This window comes from Salvia hispanica, chromosome 1 (genome assembly GCF_029641045.1).
Source record: "Salvia hispanica isolate PSC_SH4W2 chromosome 1, Shi_PSC_v1, whole genome shotgun sequence".
In the NCBI taxonomy this organism is placed as follows: domain Eukaryota; kingdom Viridiplantae; phylum Streptophyta; class Magnoliopsida; order Lamiales; family Lamiaceae; genus Salvia; species Salvia hispanica.
Genome location: NC_142692.1, coordinates 15736409 through 15748273, shown reverse-complemented (window position 1 = coordinate 15748273; position 11865 = coordinate 15736409). Strand labels below are relative to the sequence as shown.

At 37.7% G+C, this 11865-nt stretch overlaps 1 pseudogene; it reads left to right on the top strand.

Moving 5' to 3' along the window:
- Nucleotides 1-8648: 8648 nt before the first annotated feature.
- Nucleotides 8649-9829, top strand: LOC125221164 (chitinase 5-like; annotated as a pseudogene).
- The last annotated feature ends 2036 nt before the right edge of the window (nucleotides 9830-11865 follow it).

The window sequence follows — 11865 nt, the reverse complement described above, 5'->3', positions numbered from 1 at the left end:
AAGGGAGTGGTTTGATGGATATTTATAGTGTTTGATCAATGTATAAATTCGATTTCGTTGAAAAATCAACTAGTATATGGATTGGTCTTTTGACGTGTACAAGTATCATACGTTACTATGACTGTTTTATTTTATTCAATTCTCATTGGGTTGATTTTGGAGTATAATTTGGGAGTGTGTTTGCATAAGGATACGATCAATAATCAATATGTTGCATCCAAATTTTTGAGCTGAAATTAAATCTAATGAAGTGGTTAATACTAATATTTTTGGTTTGGAACTAAGATAATTGATTGAGAAATTTTGACGCTCGCTTCCAATTTGTCATCTTTTTTTTCTTTTTCTTTTTTTTTTTATCAATTTTGTCGTCAATTAATTTTGAGCATTAGATTCATGTTTGAGTCTATCATTTAAGCTCATTAAAATTAATGAGTAGAAGGAACAAATTTCGAAACAAATTAGACAATCTTAGAAAGTATTTCAACAACGTAACTTTTGGGGTGAATATATAATCATTTCCTATATAAGTGTAATGGAAGTTTCCAAGAATGTATCAATTTGAATTGAAGGATAATGTACGTAGTTGACTATAAGAAATAATGAAGTATATAGATTATGAATGAGATGGTTTACATAATAGAGTAAAAAGTAGTACAGTATATAAGTATTTTCAGTGATACGATTTTATTTTTTAACAGAATAGATAGAGTTGAATATTCGACTACTGAATTAAATCAAACACGCAATATCATTACGGAAAAGTCTTATGAATTGAAGATTATGATTTTGATTTTGACACTGAAACTTGATCAATAACTCAGTTTGTGAAGCATTATTCATTGTATCCAACGGTGAACAAATTATCCAAAATAATTCGAATTAAACCTAAATTAAAATTTCAGGTTGATTTATTTTTGAATTTTAGTTTGGTTAGATTCAGATATATAAAACCAAAAAGATAAAGCAAATTTAATTTGAACATTCTGTACATCCCACAAATAGGGGTTTTAGAGGTCCAGAGCCTTTGTCCTAGCGGCAAGGAGCTTAAACATCAATGTATGAGGTGCCGAGTTCGAGCTCTCTTGACATCAGTTGTAATTTCCTCCGTTCTTAAAAGTTTATTTGTAACTTCCTCCTTCATATGAGTTAATTTTTTTTAAAAAAAATAAAAAATAAAAAAATAGGGGTTTTAGAGATAGTATATATTTTTATTTGAATTTAATAAAGTAAAAGAGAGCTGCGAGGAATAACTGCTAGAAGTGGATTGATGGACATACCAAAATAGAAAAATAAAAATATTTTATTGGATAGATATCTAAAAAAAACTAAGTTTGTATTGTTTATATTAGTTAATGTTATGGTATTTAAATTTCTGAAGATTGTAGTAATTGATTGGAGATATCAGCATAGCAGATTGACCCGGCCCGATATATAATTAATGTAAATTTTAGAAAATTAATTTTTGAATTTTCGTTTATACAAAATATTTTTGCGATTAAATTTCAGTTGGAAATGTAGAACCGATTAAATTTCCACATTTCCACTTGCACTAAGAAGACCACTACAAAAATCAAACAAAACAAAAATACAAAAATACAAAAATTGTTGGATCCGCCTAACTATAGCTTTATGGATTTTAGTAGTAACATTTACCACCTGAGGAGAAAAAAAGTTGTTTATAAGTATATTAGTAATATTTTTATTAAATCATGAGGTGCCTCACTGTAGCTTTATAGGACGCTCGATGTGATAAGTTAATTAATGATAATATATCCTGTTTAAGAGGTAATAGGTACTTTTCTTCAAGTTATTAGTGCTAATTAAAGACACATTTTGGTTGGAATAGGTTTTAAGAAAGTCTTTGATTTTATAAAAAAAAAATTTAAAAAGTTAATAAAACATAAATCTATTTTTATATATTAATTTTATGGAGTAGTAAATTATGATTATTATAATGTGTGTCAATGGAATATGACATTCACTTAAAAATTGGAAAAATAATAAATGCATCTTTAAAAATGCGATCCCGTTCAAATTCAAATATGGATTAGCCTTTATCATCTATATTTAAATTTTATTTAGGTATAATCAATCAATAATTTGATTGTAAAATATAGCACTTACAAAAAGGAAGGAAAAATAGACAAAACCGTATATCATCAAAATATTTACTTTGGTAAAACAATCGGAGCGTAAAATCAATATGTAGAACTCATGATCTAGGTTTGAATTTCCCCTTACATGAATTGTTTTTGTTCTAGTATGCGACTATTTGAATAAGTATGAACTGAATAATCATCGTTGAACTGCTGGTGGCGGTCGATGTTGTGTTAATCCATGCTGATTGATTGTGGTTTGTGAAGGTTGAGAGTTGGTCAATCCTTTTCTTCCTAATCGATTGATTGCTACGTCTCCACGTAAATCATTGTACTCTACCACATATCTTCCGTACACCTTATTCGATCTTTAAGGTGGGGATAGCTTATTAAATACTAGTAGTACTAATTTAATGAATATAATAGAAAAAAGAGTAAAGGTCAAAACTGGTCCTGAATATATGTCCATTTTACAATTTTGGTCCTAAACTTTATTTTTTGAATTTTTTGGTCCTATACATTTCAAATTGGATCACAATTGGTCATCCGTTAACAATTCCGTTAATTTTATAACGGTCAACGGATTTAACCCAATTTTGACCAATTAAACCTCTTAATTATGATTTTTAACTCACTAACTAATTATATCATTAATTATTATTCTAATTTAACACTCCTAATAAAACAAAATAAATATATTAACAATAAATATACTAAAAGTAAATAAAATTAAAATAATTCATGAAGGTTGAACACTCTTCGAAGCCATCTCGCTGAACGACGGCGGCGACGACACTAACAAGTCCTTCAGCTTATGGCTGACGGCGACGGAGGCCTTCTCCGACGAGCTCTCTCCGCCGTTGCGATCGGGATCGCAGCCCGGTGGCAGCCTCCTTCAGCCGGCCGGTCCGCTTCCGCCGCGGCTGAGAAGCATTCGGAGGGTTGTGCAGCGGCGGAGGTGGATTACCCCCTACACGGCTATTCACTCCCCCACCCCCCCCCCCCCCCCCCAACAAAAAAAAACTCCTTTCTCACTTCCCCAATATTTGCTTTTGTCTCTCTCTCACCCCACCCCAAACATTTGTTCTCTCTCTCTAACTCCCCCACGGCCCCACGGAGTGTTCTCTCTCTTCAACACCTACAAACCCTTTCCTTATGTTCGTCCTCCCTTTCTCTAAAAACTCACCGCCATTATCACTCTCTTTCCTACTGTGATTAAGGTTTTGAATTTGGTTGGTGGAGGTTGTGTGCACCGGTGGTGGAGGCTCTCCATGGTCGGCGTCATGGCTGTTGTCGATACCCTTTTTGGTTTCGTGATAGGTCGTGATGTCTACTGTCTAGATCCCAGATCTGAGACTAATTCTTTTGCCTTTTAACCCTAATTCATCAAGTTGGGATTTTTTCGATTTATGGTTTATTTGAGGTACTATTTGTTGAACGTTGAACAATATTGCTCAACAATTTGGATCCAATGATGTTTCTGGTTTATTATTTGATTGAAAATTTTCTTTTTAATTTTCTGATTTTGGTTGTTTCCTTCAACATTTTCATAACTTAGAACTATGAATAAATTCATTATTCTTACTTAATTAATTAATTATTCAATTAGGCGAATTTAATTTTTAATTAATTATGTATTTCGATAATATTATAAATAATTTATGATTTTATTTAAAAAAATAATTTTGATAATTAAATAATTAAAAATTTCTTAAGTTGGTCAAAATTGTGATTAAAATCGTTGACCGTTAAATATTAACGGAATTTTTTAACGGAGGACCAATTGTGATCCAATTTGAAATGTACAGGGACCAAAAAATTCAAAAGATAAAGTTTAAGACCAAAATCGTAAAATGAGCATATGTTCAGGATCAATTTTAGCCTTTACTTTAGAAAAAATATAGAACTTTACTGTTATAACTTTCCCTTATCAGATAGATCAGCTATATCTAATAAGATGTTAACATTTTGGGTAATCCTAATTCCTATCCAAGTCTTTTGGCTGAACTTGTTGTAATTGGGTGGTGTCGAGTCAAATTTTGACTTGTAGGAAATTGATCGGAAAAAAAATCCTACTATACTTTTGTTGAGTTTTCTTGTGGAGCAATATTAATTCCAATTTGACAAAAAAAATTGGTGGTTTAAAAATTTATGAATAACTTATTATTTCTTGTATAAAGCTATGACTATATTTCACCCTTGTCCTTAGTGGGAGGCCCCATATATATATCAAGACAATATGTTAGTAGTTTTTTAATAATTAAATTAACATAAATTCAAAAGTTATTCACAAGACAATATGTTAGTAGTTTTTTAATAATTAAATTAACATAAATTCAAAAGTTATGTAAAATGAATATATATTTAAAAGTCGTAGTATATATACTATACTTGAATTTGAGATTTTTGGCCGAAGTTTATTATTATTTTATTTTTTAGAAAAGAATATGGGTAAGATTTTAATTTAATTATAGGATTAGAAAAAAGTGAATTTATTTAAATGTGAAATCAAAAGGCTAGTTAGTTCATAATTTGGATATAATATCATCACACATATTTTATCCGTCATTAAATATCTCATATTGGCATTTAAATGTCTTATTTTGCTTTTATTAATTCTAAAAAGGGAAACTCATACGACACGAACTCATGTCGTTTATTTATTATAATAAAATTAATCCATTATTTTTTTCCCACCATATTCCTTTTCATTTCCTAAAACTTCTACCGAATTATAATGAGACTTTAATCCCAGATGGAGAGAGTGTCACTATTAAAGCATCCTCAGTGCAGAAGCTCTAGCTCGTCCCGCTGAGGCATGACACACAATGAATGTATTGCGAAAGCGTTTAAGGGAACACGTCATTTAGCAAAGTGAAATACTCTCTCCATCCGATCTGTCCCACTATAAGAGTCATATTTCACTTATAAATGGTAAGTGGGCCCCACATTTCACTCACATTTTATTATTAAATATATATATATTTACTTATTCAACTCACATTTTATTACTCCTTCCGTCCCACAAAAGATGTCTCACTTTCCTTTTTAGTTTATCCCACAAAAGATGTCACATTTCCCTTTTTAGAAAAAGTTCTCTTTCACATGAATATAAAAATTATATTTTCTCTCTCCATTTAACACACAAAACAAAACCTCCTAAAATCCCGTGTCGTCCCACAAGTGTGACATCTTTGTGGGACGGAGGGAGTATTTGCTTTTTGAATTGTCCCATTAAAAAAATGAAACGATTCTGAAAATGGAAATATATCTGTTTCAATTTTTTCATCTCTCTTATTTTACTCTCTCTTCATTGATTCACAAAACAACCATACATAAAACCCATACGGATTCCCAAATGTTGCATATTTAAACGGACAGGGGGAGTATATAAGTGGGACAAATTCCACTAACTTATTCAACCCATGTTTCTTTAATTTCTTAAAACTCGTGCTATAATCAAATAAGACTCATATTGCAGGACATGGAGAGTATATATTTATTCTGATTCCATAATAAATGCCTTTATTTTCGTATTTTTTGTTGTTTTTGCAATTTATATAAATTTCTCCTTTCGATTTCTATAAATGTTATATTAAAAATTTTATTCCTATATAAATTTAATTAGGATATTAAATTTTAAAATTGATTATCTTTCAGTTTAATTGTATTTATTTGAATTAATTTGGTATTTTTATGTTTCATTATGCCTTTTTTGGTTTTCCATAATCTGTAATTTTAAAATTTCGTTTATATATTTTTCCGCTTTTAATAATGTGTAATTTTAGAATTTTAATTATAGAATCTTATATTTTAATTAAGGGATATTTGTACCTAATATCATGGAACTTTCAAAAAGTTAGGTTTTTCCCATGAATTTTGAAATTGACAAATAATATCACGAACTTTACCCCGAGTTTGTTATTTCCCACCAATGAAAAAATTCCGACAAATAATATCATTGTTTTCGTAATTTCTCGACAACGACTTCGAGAGTTTCAAGATTTTTAATCTTTGAGAATAGTTTTTCTTGAAACACACCCTCCAAATTTGTTCTTCAATCTATTAATATAACTGGAATTTTTTCATTGGTAAGAAATAACAAATACAGAGTAAAGTTCGTGATATTATTTGCCAATTTCAAATTTCATGGGAAAAATCCAACTTTTTGAAAGTTTCATGATATTTTGTGCTAATATCCCTTTAATTAAATACTTAAATTAATATAAATACTATATAGTGGAGTTATAAGTAAATAAAAATTTAAAGAATGAGATCTATGCCATGCATTAATAATGTAAGTTAAGATATGGTGATTTATAGTATTCTTTGTATAGAATAATATGAAAAGAAATGCTGCAGGTCTATATATATACTTATCATTATCAAGTATAGCATTTTTAGAGCATCCACTATAGGTGGACAACTTTTGGTGGACAACTTTTTTTTTTTCCATAGCCCCATTTTATTTGTGCACAGCCACAAAAAAAAAGTGCCTGCAGCAATAGCGGACACTTTTTTGTGGACAAATTTCACTTTATTGTTTTTGTTGTATATTTTAATTCAATTACAATTAAAATTATCGGACTATAAATAATAAGAGAACGAGATAATAATAAAATTAAAAAGTGCGATGAGACCAAATATTCGTTGTATTCATGGATACCGGAAAATTACACAACGAACATTTAAAAAAAAAACATACAAAAACAAATAAAAACACCGCCACCATCTATTCGGTGGCGGAGTCGGAAACCTCTGCCTCATCTTCGTCGCCCACTCCCTCCGGCGCCGCCGCCCCTGCCCCCGTCGCCCCCGGTGTCGCCCCTGGACCAGTCAGCCCCAGCTCCTCTCTGATCCTACACATCAGCTCATAGTATATCGACTTGGTGATCGGGTCGGTGGCCGACTCGTAGAAACGGCAATTATCTTGCAGTTGTTTCATCAACTGCACATTCAGGTTCCTGTTCAAGACCACATGGGCCCCATGGTCCACGGACTGAGCTCCAGAAGGCGCCTGCGCGCCCCGCGATCCAGACGCGGCCGCCGAGTAGCGGGAGGAACCTGCAGACATCCGGGCGCTGCGGATACTGGCCTTCTGCCCCGGAGGGCATGAGCGCCTGGTGTGTGTATCAGAGGGATCCTCCGCTTGGGCGTCGTTGAGGTCGATTGAATGTCCGCCGCTGCTGCTGCTGTAGTTCCCGGCTCTGTTGCGTCTATTGCGCTTCGCCCCGTGACCTTCAGTCTCCTCTGCACAGACGGCCTTGAATTTCGGGCAGTTCTCGAGAACGCGAAACTCCTCCCATTGGTTGAACTTAGGCTTATATAGCGCGTTGTGTTGGGACACGGAGAGAGCCTTCACGTCGGTTTCGTTGCGGCCACTCTCAGCGTTGATAAGGTTGTTGCCGTAGATGCCCGCGAACTTCCTGGTGGGTGTCAGAATCCTCCCAAACTTTTTCCGGATCCGTTCCGCGTCACGCGGTTTGACGCCTCTCGGCTTGAACTCATTGTAGGTCAACAAAACGCGCTTCCAAAAGCCAATCTCGGTCTGATCGGTGCCAACACAGGGGTCGGATGTGACGGCATCCCATGCCCTCGCCACAACAATCGACTCGTCTTTGGTGTAGTGCACGGCCCGACTTGTTACCGCCGCTGCCGCTGCCATCCCCGTCGCCGCCGGCCCGCCACCCACCACCGTCGCCGCCGCCTCTCCCCCCACCGCCGCCCCTCCCACCACCACCGTTGCCGCCGCCCCTCCCACCACCGCCGTTGCCGCCGCCTCTCCCACCACCGCCGTCGCCGGAGGATCTCGTCGGCGGGTTCTCCGGTAGGCCCGGACTCATCAGCCCCATCATCTGCTCCAATGTGAACCTATCGAAATCTGACAAAGGAGTTTGGGTGCGCTGGAAAGAGTGAGAAGGGGTATCCGGCCGCGGATGGTTGGGCGAGTCCATAGTGGGTCGATAATCTCCAAACACCGAACGACCCAAATTCCTCTGATGAGAAGATTGACTCTGATGTTGGCTTTGTTGCCACGGCGGGGATGTCGGTGACCACGACTGGAATGGAGGGGGACTGGGACTCGATCCCCACAGCTGAGATGGCTGGGAAGAAGGATAGTATCCGTATCCCGATTCTTCCGTGCGGGGTGAATCTTCGTCTCTCCCGTGCATCTCGGTAAAATCTAGGGTTGTGAAATTGAGGATGGAGTGAAAATGGGTGTGGAGTGGAAGACAAATTGGTGGGTATTTATTTAAATAAGCCAACAAATTAAATAAAAATTCGAATTAAAAAAAAAAAAAAAAAAAAAAGGAAAATCCGGCGGACCGCCGCGGTGGTGTCGCCGCGCAATAGGTAGGCGCGGCGGCCGCCACTTTTCTCTCTCCAGCGGCCCGTCCTCGCCGCAAAGCCGGCGATCTTCCGTCCGCCCCAGCCAATTCGTCCGCCCCCGGGGCAGACGCCACTCCAGCTATAGCCCGCCGCGGCTAAGCCTGGAAGGGGGCGGCCGGCGCGCCGCCCCTATAGTGGGTGCTCTTATAACAACTCCCAAAAATGAAAAATCTCCTCACTCTCTTCTTCCTTCTTATCGCCGCCGGAAAATGGGTTTCCGCCCAAAACTGTGGCTGCAAACCGCACGAGTGCTGCAGCAAATACAGATACTGCGGCGTCGGTGATGACTACTGCGGGGCGGCGACTGCCAGTCGGGACCATGCAAGGGGCGAAACGGAGTCAATTTCGGTGATATCGTGACTGATAATTTCTTCAATGGGATCATAGCCAGCCAGGGCCGACGCAACTGCCCCGGAAAAGGTTTCTACATGCGCTCCCGATTTGTCGATGCCGCAGCGTCCCAGCCAAGCTTTGGCGCCATCGGCTCGGCCGATGATTCTAAGCGGGAGATCGCTGCCTTCTTCGCCCACGTTGCGCATGAGAGTGGGCGTAAGTTATTAATTAATTAATATTCCCTCGGTCCCATCATAAGCAATACATATTTTTATTTTTACAACATCTCACCTATTATGATTTATTTTTCTTTTTAGCTAAAAATAACATATTTCATTTCGCTTCATTTATTTTTTTCATTTTCCTAAAAAGATGTATACAATATATACACTAAAAAAACAACAAATTTACCAACGGTAAACTATGTAACCGACAGAAATTTCTGTCGCTAATTCACTTTTAGCTATGGACTACAGAAATTTCGCCCGTAATTCCATCGGTAATTCATCGAATCCGATAACACCGTTTACCATCAGTAATTACGGAGGGATTGGCCATCGGCAGTAATTCAACTTTTTTTTTGTTTAAATATAGGTATGTGCTTTATTGAAGAGGAGGGTGGGAGATCGAGAAGCTATTGCGACAATAGAAATAAAGACTGGCCGTGTGCGGCCAATAGGCGCGGACCGCTGCAGCTGACGTGGAACTACAACTACAGGGCAGCCGGGCAAGCTGTGGGATTCGATGGACTGAGAAACCCTGAGATCATGGCTGAAAATCCGTCGATATCCATCAAGGCGGCCGTGTGGTTTTGGATGGAAAATTGCCACGCGGCTTTTGTTTCGGTTAATGGCTTTCGTGGTATCAACAGCATAGAATGCGATGGCCGGAACCCGGCCCAAGTCAGCTCAGCTCTCGGGTCGACTACTACAAGGAGTATTGTAAGCAGCTCCGGGTCGACCCGGGACCTAATCTTCGCTGTTAATCCAAAAGAATTAATGACTTTTCTTATCTAATTAAGCAACATGTATATGTTCACCATCTCTAAATAGGTTCACCTATACGACTTTAGGTTGATGTATGCTTTTACCAATGTAATAAACGGTATGTGAGGAATATACAGTGTGAAATAAAACTTGATGTGTTTGATTATGGTGTCTTATTCTCTGTAAGAAAGAATTATATACATTATATATATATGGGTGATTATATTATAAATCAACATTGTGGAAAGTGATCACACTTCATTTTAAGGCATAAAGCTGTTGCATTCACCATAAATATTTTACTGAATTAGACCTAAAAATCTGCATTCATATTTCAAGTAGACACGTGCATCCATAGTACATGGAGTATATATAGGAACTTTTAAAACATCATGAGTTTAATAAAAAATTAGTAAAATAAAAAAGAAATAAAAAGAAAAATGTGTTAGTGGAAAATGACCCACATTAGAAAGAAATAAAAGAAAAAAAATATATTTTTAGGAGACAGAAAAAAAAAGAAAGAGTTTCTATTTTTAAGGGATGAAGACAGTATATGTAATTGATTATTCTAGTAATATTGATTCAAGACTTAGAGCATTAGCAATGGAGGGCCAATAGGAGGGCCTTCCCCATCGACCCTCATCGCCCCACCATAGCAGCGGAGGGGCCCTTCTATCGTCCTTCTATTGTGGAGGAAGGGCCAATCGAAGGCCCACTCATATATATATATTTTTTGATATATTTCCATTTTTCACCACTTTCACTCATCCTTCCACTTTTCATCACTCATCTTCTCACTCTACACTTCCTGTCTCTAGAAAATGGATTCCGACAACTCTCCCCAATTATCGGGCGACGAAAGCCCATACACGGGCGGAACCCAAATTCCGCCCGATACCCAAACTCCACCCACTCCGCAAATTCCCTACTTCAACCAACCTCCACCATCTTAACAAAATCCCTTCTTCAACCAAGTTCCCGGTGGCAACATATTCGGCGGAGGATTCACTCCTTATTTTACCGGGAACCAAACCGCGGCCTTCCCTTAATTCTCCGGCAACACCTTTGTCGGTGCTGGTAGGCCAATTACCCCACAGGCGTTCAACTGGAGCATCGAAAGAGAAATCGACTAGAATTACGGGGACGCGGTGTACTGGCCAGAGATGATGAGACACCCGACACTCACGAATCTACAATTATTCCAGTCACAGATCCGAGCTTCAGCACAGAAGAGTATGGAGTGGAGGAGATGCACCCACCACCTCCAAAAGAGAAGGATATGGAGATGGTGAAGGCGAAAGCGAAGAGGAAGTCCACGGAGCCGTCGGCGCCTGCTCCGAAGGATAGGAGGTCACATACCTTCTATACGCCAGCTGAGACACTTGCTTGATACGCTCGGATTTTGCACTGTTTTAAGGCCATTATTTGGTCCGTTTTTTATGTCAAAGTCACTCTACACGTCCATTATTTGCATATTTTGTCTATTTTGGTATTTTGACGTGTTTTGTGAGAAATGTGCATAAATGAGCCGAAAAGGGAGCCAAAACGCCAAGTTTGGGAATCTGGAGTCAGACGGCGACCGGCGACCGCCGCGGATGTGTGCGGCGACCGCCGGCGCCCGGCGGGCAGATCAATGCAGCGGTTGATGCACATTTATTAGTACTAAAAATACCTGCAAGCATACAGGGTAGATCTAGTATAGCTAAAGGTCAGTATCGGGATATCAAACACAGGGAATACGATTGCAACTGACTACCATTTACTAAGCATCACATACGATCTAGAGACACAGAATTTTTTATTTTGGATTAATTAAACTAGACATAAAATAAATAAACAAATAACAAAAAGCATAAAAACAATGATACAAAGCAGGCGTAAGAAAGTAGAATTTAAGGATTCAAAACACAATTGACTTCCTTAAATTACGGTCTCTAGAGTTATTAAGTCGGTCACTTAACTAGATTAAACCCCCTCCCGATGTGAGAAATCTGTAGATTAGGTGTAATAATTGAAGTCCCCTTCTAATTCTTAGACCTAACTCCTAAAAGATCGTTAAG